Source organism: Balaenoptera ricei, chromosome 9, assembly GCF_028023285.1.
Source record: "Balaenoptera ricei isolate mBalRic1 chromosome 9, mBalRic1.hap2, whole genome shotgun sequence".
NCBI classification, from domain to species: Eukaryota; Metazoa; Chordata; class Mammalia; order Artiodactyla; family Balaenopteridae; genus Balaenoptera; species Balaenoptera ricei.
Genome location: NC_082647.1, coordinates 50,413,847 through 50,425,051, shown reverse-complemented (window position 1 = coordinate 50,425,051; position 11,205 = coordinate 50,413,847). Strand labels below are relative to the sequence as shown.

Genomic DNA, 11,205 nt, shown 5'->3' with positions numbered 1-11,205 from the left:
ATAACCTAACCAGTGGGTAGCAGAACTGGGATGCCCACCCCGCAGGCCTGGTTCCGGAGGCTGTGCCAGCCAGGCTGCCTCCTAACGGAATGACGTCTGACAATAACACAGGGCTTTCTTTTCTCATGCCTCCTGGTATCCTGGCCATGGGTAATGTTGGTGTTATATTTCGGTATTTATGAATCTGCCCCAAGAGGACATGTGGGCTTTTTTTGTTTTGGTAGTGTCATGAGTCACTGGCACACTGGGAACTTCTCTGGAGCAAGAGAGGTTGCTACGGGGCTCTGCTGCTCTGGAGATGACTTAACGGCTCCTGGGCTGGGAATTTTCTTGGATTCTTTCATGGAGGTCAAGGCCTGGGCCCTGGAGGAGGAGGGAGTCATGAGGAAGTCCGTTGCATGCCAAGCTTGTCCTTAAACCATACTCCTCAAGTGGCTTGTTCCACTGTTTAACAATCTTTACTTCCAAGAATTTCTAATTTACATCTGCCCTGAATTTCTCACCAAATTTTAGTACATTTCCCATGTTGAGGGTGCCCTGTTATCAGAGAACTCACAAAGCAGTAGTCCTTGGGGATTTTGTGGATCCTGGGTTCTGAGAAGTTCTCACGTGTGTAAGCATAGAAATGTCGTTTTCTCAGAGGACTCTGCAAGACTCCTGGCACCAAAGTTTTCACTCAAGCCAGGCCAGAAAGGACTGGCATATGAGTGGCTCGCCATGTGAATGAGTGGTCACTTCTCACCACACGGGTCTAATTGCAGTGTATTTCCTGATTCTGCACCAATTCCTGTAATATTTGCTGCAATGGCATGCCTCACAACGAACTCATTTGGTATTAATGTGAATGTAATGTGCTGTTCCGTAGGAGTTCCGCTGTAATTGAGCATTCATTAATGTCCATTTATTGTAAAGTGTTACAGAAAACACTTTATCGCCCACAAATTGCCAAACTGATTTCCCCCTGTGTGTGTATATATGTTATGTGTGCCATTTAATGTGATCCTTGTGAACTCGGGAACCCTAGTAAATATAAACTTCATATAAAGTCCCGGATCATAAATCAAGCAACTATTGCAAATGACCTTACTGTCTAAAGGTCAAATGTGCTGGGTCCCATCAAAGGACTTTGATCTTTTGTAGGGTCCAAAGACATCCCAACACTGTATCGCAATGGCCTCATTTCAAGGGCCCCCTCAGCATGTGCATTTGCTGCGCTCTACTGGGAGCTCCCAGATTCCCTCAGTTGGGCCATTTGTTACTTTTCTATCCCGACAGCTCCTCACAGGGGCAGCCACAGTCACCTCTACTGTTCCCGTGAATTTTCTTCTGTGATATTTCTGAATTCTAGGTGAACCAGGGCTATTTGATCCCATCCCACTTAGAAGCTAAACTCCTGTCACAATAGTTTCAGCTAGATTTAAGATCAAAGGCAGAGGTAAAAGTCAGTGTAGCAATGCAAAGCATTAATCTCCTATGTCAGTTGTGTTCACTGTTGCTTTTTAAAAAACATTTCAATAGCCTGACATATTATTCATTTGTATGCAATCAGAAGAATTTACTTTGCTTCATGCCACGCATTGACCAAATGTGTCATTGCAAGACTCTCTCGCTCTCTCTCTCTCTCTCTCTTTTTTCTTTTTTTTAACAAAGGTCATCTCTGTACTAAAAATAATCCCAACAAAATAAATGCTACACACCACACCCCTCGCTCTTCTTTCTCCTTTTGATACCATTTTCTCTGTGATGTAACTGAGTGATTTTGCAGCAGAAAGCTCCAAAAATTAAACCTGAACTTTCCAAATAGCTTCCTAATAACCGTTGCCCAAATCAATGGGGCTCCATGAATATTTTGACACAGTTTAAATGGGTTTGTATCCTCACCACTGAGATCTGGTGATTTAGCCTGTCAGTCTGCAAATGTGGAAATATCACCTCTCACTGAGCAAAGTCCAATATCTCATTAGAAATGAAAATAGAAGAGAAGGGAAGCACAAATGCTGTCAGTGGCGGTGAGGAAAGAAATTAAACCTCCGGAGGCCTGTATATCTTATACAAAAGATTATGCACTGCCAGGCTATATAAATCATGCCAGGGCTCTGGGGCTGCAATGGACTAGAAAATAAAAAACCATAAAAGTGTCATATTGAAATACAGTCACTGAGAATTCTTTTATGATGAGTCTAAATTCGCCTGACATTCTCGCAAATTCAGGGGCCTGCTTGGGTTGTTTATACCCGGCCTTTCTCTGTCAGTCACGAAGTCCCAGTTTCCACAGCAAATTATTCTAAACAGGGCTTATTATCAAGGCATAAAAAAGTTAAAACACAGATGGCTGGAGAGTTCCTGTTTAATTTAAATGCCCTGTGGCCCACATCAATGTGAGTCTGTCTTGTCCTAGATTTACTATCAATAAATTGGCTGCACTTATTAGATGGCAGAGCCCTAAGATGTTGGTGGGGAGTATTTCAAATAGAATTAACATGAAGAGATGCAGAGCCGTATCCTATCATCTGTGAAATATGGAGAAGGACAAGCCGTACATAAACAGGTATGACCACTCGTACCCGGGTCTACATGGGCCAGCGTGCCTGCACCAGGAAGGAGAGGAATTATACCTGTTACAGGAATTAATTACAGACACAGGCTTAATTACCAGTGGCATTTTCTGCCTGGGATCAAAAAAAAAATTTTTTAAAATAAATGATCAGCATAATACAAGCAAATGATCCAGATTTTCAGAGCAAATAAAGGAGATTTGGGCCCAGAGAACCAAGCAAGGTATATAGGAGCATTTTATGTGGAATGACACACTGCCAGTTTGTGAAAATACGGGCCGGCTCTCTCCTCGGCTGATTTGTCTTTCAGCCTCGTTTGTACAGCAGCCAGTCAGCTGGCAGAATTTGCTGGGTTTTTATTGTGCTCAGGACACTGCAGTGAGTGACTGGGAAGGTTGAAAAGACGCAGAGAAACCTCTGTCCTGGAGGTGAACCGTTGGGGCCCAGGGGATCTGAGCTGGGCACGGAGATGAATAGGATGCTGGATGCATCAAAAGTTGCCATTTAATGTCGCTTTTAACTTTTTTTTTTTTTAATTTATTTATTTTTGGCTGTGTTGGGTCTTCGTTTCTGTGTGAGGGCTTTCTCTAGTTGCGGCAAGCGGGGGCCACTCTTCATCGCGGTGCGCAGGCCTCTCACTATCGCGGCCTCTCTTGTTGCGGAGCACAGGCTCCAGACGCGCAGGCTCAGTAGTTGTGGCTCACGGGCCTAGTTGCTCCGCGGCATGTGGGATCTTCCCAGACCAGGGCTCGAACCCGTGTCCCCTGCATTGGCAGGCAGATTCTCAACCACTGCGCCACCAGGGAAGCCCTTAATGTTGCTTTTATGTGAAAGGTGCAGGGTGGCAATAGGAGAACTGAGGCTTCTTAACCACCAGCAGAGTTGGGCTGGAGCCATACAGACCTGGGTTCAAGTCTCAACTTTGCTTTTTCCTGGGTGTGTGTCTGTGAGTCCGTGGCTAATTCTTTGCTTTCTCTGATCTTTGATTTCTCTAAGTAAAAAGAGAACAACCTGATCTGCCTCAGAGGGCACTTGTGAGAATAAAATGAAAGAATAAACGCAGGGACCTAGCATGGTGCCAGGCACCCTGGAAGCACTCGGTAACCGTGTGGTGAGCTAGTCTGACACCTGTCAGTTACAGAGAACTTTTCTGATCGACCGAAGCAACCAGTTAAACATCCATTTAGAACGAGGGACTGCAGTTCCTTGTGCCCTTAGAGCAGCATTGCTCGGTCTCCTTTTGGACGCCTGGGAATGGTCCACCCACCTGTACCCCAAATCAAACGCCTCCGCCTTCCCTCCCCACACAAGGGTTACCTCCTTTTGGAAGTGACAGCACATCTTAACATTTGAGAGAGACCACATCGAGAGGAGGTGGCTGACTCCAGTCATGTGGCCCGACCTGCTGCCGTCACTAACGGTTACTAGGTGCCTCTGCTGGACCTCCTCTTGGACCCTCCTAGGATGTCCGGTCCCATCTGGAGAAATCCCAGTTTAAATAGGCCTCATGGCAATGAACTTCTGAAGATGTCGAGGGTTCCACCCTGCTACTGGTACTGGAGTCCAGCGTGAACTATTTCCTCTTCATCCCCGACACTGGGCACTACAAAGTGTCCAGCAGAACATGGCACACCCGTTCCCCACGCCGGGTTGGGGGGACTCCAGCTCCATGGAGGATAGCGAAGACCATCAGAGTGCCGGCCACCAGGAAGAGAGGGCCGAACACTTCTGCCCACTGCGTCTTGGTATCAGTTGCCAGGGAAGACACAACACAGCGCGGCAGTGAATGGAACAACGCTTTTACTCACAGAGAGAGAGAGAACAGAAGGAGCAAAATTAGCTCCAGTGGTGTGCATGGGTCCCTCACGGCTATCAAGGCCAGCAGGTGCCCCCGGCAGTGATACAGGGCAGCTGGCCTACGCGCATCCACTCCTGCGGCAGCTGAAGGACTCTGACCCCGTTTCCGTGGGGTCTGAAATACTAAAGCTGAAAGCCATTCAGTGCAGGCTTAAGCAGAACAAAGAAACTCATTGAGCCTAAAACAGGAAAAGATAATTCCACACAAGGTGACAAGCCCAGCACGGGCTGTGTGGCTCGCTCTCTCAGTAAGGCAGTGTCCTGGGCCCAAGGTCCATTCTCACGTGGCTGAGCAAGGGCCGAAGACTGTGGACACAAGACTACCTTTCCCCACAAAATTATGCTGGGCTGCTCCCTACCTGAGTCAGACGCATTTAACGAGAAGATGTGGAAGGAGAAACACTCCGGGCTCCGCTGTGTTTCCCGAGAAGAACAAAGTGAATGAAATCAAGGTCATCGGTCATGACCGTGCTTTATCACTCACCTTCGTGGTCTGACTTTCGGGGAAGAAGGCAGACCAAAGAAGAAATCTAAGACCTGGGCGGCTCCTCTTCATGCTGGCTTCTCAGACTTGGCACCAGAAGTTCTAGCTCCACTTAAACTTTTCCCTGGATGTAAGGAAGCCAAGCAATTCAGCAAATGCTCAGCTAACTGTGGGCAACCAAAGACTCCTGAGACTTCTCTTATAAAGTTCACCCCAGTTCATGCCTCCAAAAGTCCTTGCCTCTCTGGAAAGTCAGCTTCCCTCAGGATCTGCAACTTGGCTTTGGTCAAGTAACTTTAAAATTGAATGCTATATCTCAAGATTGATAACGCAGTTAGGCATCAAGACCACATTTGTTTCCTGCCCAGCACTTTTTCAGTGGAGGAGGGATGCATGCAGAAGTCTGGAGGGGAATATCAAGGTTTCTGTGGGTGTTCTGCTCCCCAGCCAACCCCGTACACGCACACACATACTATGCTTCCTGGCTCTTACCTTCTGTTTCAGCCACCAGGCCTCTGGTTCATCGCTCTGAGGAACGGCCTGGAAAGCAGGCCCCACGGCTTCTCCATGTTGTTACCACATGGGGGGGAATGGGGAACAAGGCACTAGTGGGTTTACTCTTGCGGTGGAAGCTCTGCCCCGATCCTCCTCCAAGACTGAGGTATCATCGTATTCCCACTCCCCCACCCCATGAGGTCTCCCTGCTGGTGACTTACAGCTGAATCCCTGCATCCAATGACTGGCCCGTGTCGGGGGATGGAGGCCCAACCCTCTTGCCACAGTTGGGCCAACTCTGAAGGGCCGTCCCAGCTCCTGTTGGGCTGGCCAAGTCCTCTGTTGTGACTATGGCACAGTGCAACCTTCTCTTCTGCCCAGCTCTGCTTCCCTCATGCCCACACAGGTGTGGTTCCCACTGTCCAATAAACCTCCTGCCCACAAACTCATCTTAGAGTCCGCTTCCCCAGAAACCTGATCTGTGACAACTCTCCCAAAGTTCCCTGGGAGGAGGAATTCCTGGTGAGCAGCAAGGGAAGGAAGAATTCTGGAATGTGAGAAGGAGAATATGCAAGGACAACCATCAAGAGTGACATAAATTCAATATTCAGACCTTATACCAACTTCCCCACCCTCTTTCCTAGGTGAGTGGGGGGAGAATATAGCTATGGGTGGGATTGCAATAAAGTGTATGCTAAGGAGGTGATTGAGCCATATTTCTTCTCCTGGAATGCCATCACAGTTTGAAAAGACCACATCTGTCAAATCCTAAAGCCTTTAATACATCTTAGGCAAGATTCCATGTTTGGGGGAAGTCTAAATATGAGCCTGTGGGGAAGTACGAGGGCTGGTTTATGAGTAGGTGGTTAAGGGATCACCTAATATATGTGATTGGAATTATAAATTTATTTATTTATTTATTTATTTATTTATTCATTTATGGCTGCGTTGGGTCTTCATTGCTGCACGTGGGATTACTTTAGTTGCGTCGAGAGGGGGCTGCTCTTCGTTGCGGTGTACGGGCTTCTCATTGTGGTGGCTTCTCTTGTTGCGGAGCACGGGCTCTAGGCGCACGGGCTTCAGTAGTTGTGGCACGTGGGCTCAGTAGTTGTGGCTCATGGGCTCTAGAGAACAGGCTCAGTAGTTGTGGTGCACAGGCTTAGTTGCTCCGTGGCATGCGGGATCTTTCCGGACCAGGGCTCGAACCCGTGTCTCCTGCATTGGCAGGCGGGTTCTTAACCACTGCGCCACCAGGGAAGTCCTGTGATTGGAATTAAATGGTACAATTTTCTTGCATTATGTCTAAATTCCAATAGCCTTCTGGTATTTGAGTTTTGAAAAATGAATAATCTGTTATAAGTATGCAAAATAGTAGATTTATAAGTTAATAATTATCAACTATTACTTCTCAGCTAGCTTGGAGCAAGACACGTGCTTAGAAAGGGGTTGGGATGTGGGTATGTGGGTACCAGAGGCCCTGTAAGATGAAGTGGGAGGGAACAAAGAGGAGCTATGCTTACCTTATAATTTCTTGGCTGAGTATTATGGTAATATGAGTTAAAACAAGTGTTTCCCAAAATGTGATGCTCATAACCCTGGTGGAACCAAAAGGGATCTTAGGTGGTATAAGAGAAAAATATTTACAATTTTCATCATTATGAATTTATAGTTACAGTTACCTCTTATTTTTGGCAAGTGTTTCTGGTCTTCTATTTATAGGTAGCGATATAAAACTTTTCTTTTAAAATAAATTTATTTAAATTCAAAACAAATCTATTTAAATAAAATATTTACTAATATAAGTGGCCTGCAGATATTGTAAAAAGAAATCATCACAATGGTGGTTTGTAAATATTGAAAGTTTAGATGTAAAATCTGTTGGTTCAAGGTACTAAAGAGAATTAGAGAAAAAAGATTATCCAGAACATTCTGAGAGCTCAGCAAATATTAAATAAAATACCAAATGATACCATGTAGAATTCATGTCAAATTGTTCAGACTGCTTACGTTTTTCTCCTGCGAACTGCTTACATTTTTGTTGCTGCTTTTGGTATGTTCTTAACTAAACTAGTACCCACCCACCTCCACCCTGTCCTCATGTCACGTACTGTGTAAAATTGTTCTAGGACTTTTAGTCTCTAGCACATTTGCACAGTCTATAAGATTTTGTCACGTATCACGCCCATGATATTACTGCCCATTAATTACACACCCAACACATATCAGGTATCATTAAAGCGCATTCATTAAACATAAAACTAGAGGATTTAAAGAGAATTAGGAAAAAAACCCCAAAAACCTCCCAGTCTGGAAGGTTTTCAGACTAAATATAGAAACTTGAGGCAAGTAGTGGTTTTCAAACTTTTTCAACCACAGAACGTTCTGTCCAAATAAATCTTACCAGGAAACCCAAAGTCACAGGGAAAACGTGTGCAGAGCTGCTTGGTGGGTGGAGGTGCTGGGGTCATGGCAGTCCTCATGTGATGCACGGTCCCCTCCTCTCTCTCCTCGGTGTCCCCACCCCACCCTAACCCACCCCTGAGGCTTAGGTGATCCGTTTGAAAACCTCTGACCTGGAACCGTTTTCTTTCTCTTTCTGTCTACACCTGTCATTTTGTGGCAGCAAGCTTCTATTTCATGATGTGGCACGGTGATTGTATATTCTACCTGAACTACAGACCTGTCTTGTCCAAGATCAACCCCCCACCAAAAAAGTTTGGATTTAGGGGATAAACAAACAAAAAACCTCCCAGATCGTAAACCTCATGCAGGGCCTCAAGCTACTGGCTTGTTTCTCATTGTGTAGCCCCAGTGTCTAGCAGGACTCCCCATATATATGGGATGAACAAATGAAAGAATGAACAGAAGAGGGAAGTTAGGCTATGATGCATTTTGAGAAATGGGATTAATGCATCAAAGGGTGTGCACACTTTCATAACTTTCAGTGAATGAGTTATTATAAAGAGCAGCTGGGGACAGTGGGACAGGTCACAGTAATCTGTACGCAGTGAGCCCCGAAGGTGATGATGCTTGGGAGAAGGTAGTGGTAGGAAAGAAAATGTGAATCCACAACAATCAGAAAAGAAACAATACTGGTGATGGGTAGAGTTTGGGAACCTGAAAGATTTGGGCCCCAAATGATTTTTGTTTCCATCATAAAGATGCTGTCTGAGGGATTAGAAATGTCACAACAACTCTTCACGAAGCTGATCAGAAGCTTAGCTCCTGGTATAAGTTGACAGTTACCTTAAAAGACATAATTCAGCCACCTCTGTCGCTGCTTTGGGTGTGCCTTGTCATGCAGATTAAAGTAGGAAAGCCAATGCACTCAACATTTTCCCTGGTGAGTTCGCCAGGCAGAGGTGGTGACTGTCTCAGTCTTTTGGGTTGGAATGAGGATGGATAAATGAACGTTCTTAGGTCGTTGTACAAACTCTCTTCCCATGTCTCTCTGCTGCTCCACCCCTCCAAGCACTAGATGGTTTCTGCCCTCCCCCAAACTTTCCCAGGCAACCCAGCCCTAAGAAGGCTTATCCAGCCCCTGATCACTTCTAGTCTTCTTGGGCTGTGATATTTATCTTACACCTATCCCTGTCTTTGTGCCTCACTGGATACATGAGTGGGTTGTCTCCCTGACTGGATGAAAAGGACGCTGAGGGCAGGGTCTTACATTTCTTTATTTATTCCGTAACACCTTTCCCCAGACCTCCCATGGGACAGGCACTGAGGCCATGCTGGTTGATTGAATGACACACGGATAAACTGAACAGGAGCCTGCTCCGTCTCCAGTTCACTTCTGATCCATATTGTTTTTTTCGGATTATCCAGCCCATGAAGGCCCACAGCCTGGATCATGAGACAAGTTTCCCAGAAGACTGAAGGGGAACTTGATTTATTGTTCTTGGAGCTTCAAGGCAGGAAAGTCCCAGGAGGGGTGACATTTCCTTGTAGAATATTCCCATCAAAGGCGTCACATGGTTATGTGTACTGACACCACTTGTTCCACGTGGAGATATGCCTAAAAGCTCTGCTGGCATAATCCCAGGTGGATATTTTTGGCTAAATGCCCTGAAGGGACATGCTCACATGTACAGTGGGATGTGCATATCGGGGGACATAAAGACTCGGCTTTCCTGGATGGAAAAAAAACTGATAAATGAAATGATAGGGTGTTAGGGATGACATTGTCTGCCATCTGAGAAACATAATTTGAAAGTTGACTTCCACAGATCACCCTTCCCAACTGATTCTCCTTGAAGGATGGATCTAAGGCGGGGGGTGGGGGGGGTGTGTGATGGGGGAAGGGAGCACCTTGATTGACAGAACCTGAGGGAATTAGGTCACTCAACTGGAAACAGGCATGACAGCCTCTCCTGGGCCTCTAGAACCCAGCTCCAGCTCCAAGAGGCCATTGCCAGGTGGTGGGTGGGACAATCCAGCTCCCTTTCTGTCTTTCCTTCCTTCACGTGTTCTAATTCCCATTCCTGCCCCCAAAAGATGATGGGACAGAAAAGCAGTATAAAGTTGTAGCAAAGATGGGACTTCCCTGATGGTCCAGTGGTTAAGACTCCACCCTTCTACTGCAGGGGACACGGGTGTGATCCCCGGTTGGGGAACTAAGATCCCGCATGGCATGTGGTGTGGCCAAAAAAAAAAAAAAAAAAATTTGTAGTGAAGAGCTCTGTCTTTAAATATGTGAGGAGGGATCCAGATCTAACTTCCTGTTACACCACGTGGCAGGATTTTGAATAATTTGTTCAACATCTCTTAGCCTCAATGTCTTCATCTGAAAAACGATGTTGGTACTTACCTTGCAAGGTTTCTGTGAAAATAAAAAGAAATAATAGTCATAAAACTCTTAGCACAGTGACTGACATGTAGGAAGTGTTCATGAGGTATATTTACTCAGCAAATATTTATTAAGCACTTATGTACCCAGCATTGTTCTAGGCATCTGGGTCACATCAGTGTATGGTAGCTCTTATTATGGGATCCTAGTGGGGTGGGCAGACTGTGGGGTTAGGGAGAAGCTTGGCTGAGCTTGTGATATGATAACCTCAGTGTACTACTTCTACAGAAATTCCAGAGGGAGCAGTGGGAGGGGGAAAAAGAGGGCCCACATTATTGCCCACACTCTGAGAGAGACCCTGAGTCCCCTCTCCACTGGGAGCTGGCCCTCTGTAACAAAAAACTCCCACAGTTGAGTCTAGTGTCTGGGTCCCCTCTCCTCTCATGGGGGGTATCCAGTGACGTAGTAGAGTGCATTTCCCTTCTCTGCTTCCAAGTTGGGTCAGCTCCAGCTACCCACCCCCTGGAACCTGCTCTGGGCTTTCTCCTCTCCATGCTCCAGGTCTCAGTAGTACTGCCAGAAAACTGAGTTTAGATAAGGGTGGAATCTTACTCACACTTCACCTGGACGTGGTTTCCAGATCTTTTTCTGTCTTCCAGTCTTTCTCCCCACTTGCCTTCCACATCTGGCTGGTGAACTGCAGGGCTAGCCACTCCCACTGTTACGATTTTAACACGGAAGAGACTCAAGGACAGAGGGGATCGTGTGGAAATTAGGGTGGCACATTCATGAACACGGGCTGTTCTTTGGAACCAACAACCATAAAAAGGCATGGACAAAATAACTATATTTTGAGCCACAGATCGGCCACATCCCAGCGGGAGATGTTTTGCTTGTTGGAGAGTAAGAGATGTAGTTTCCATGTCTATCACAGGTGGGAAACCAGCCAACCCAATGCTGTTCTCAGTTCCTTTCTGTCTGGGGACATCTGTGCAGCCTTACCGTTCCTACGACAGAGGTAGGAA

General features: G+C 46.2%; 1 long non-coding RNA gene across 1 annotated transcript; it reads right to left on the bottom strand.

The window, feature by feature from the left end:
* Positions 1-6,290: 6,290 nt before the first annotated feature.
* LOC132371483 (uncharacterized) lies at positions 6,291-8,662 on the bottom strand. The gene is made up of 3 exons (XR_009504857.1): positions 8,638-8,662; positions 6,912-6,986; positions 6,291-6,652 (listed from the first exon to the last, which is right to left on the bottom strand). It is a non-coding gene; the product is annotated as an uncharacterized LOC132371483 (long non-coding RNA).
* Positions 8,663-11,205: the final 2,543 nt, after the last annotated feature.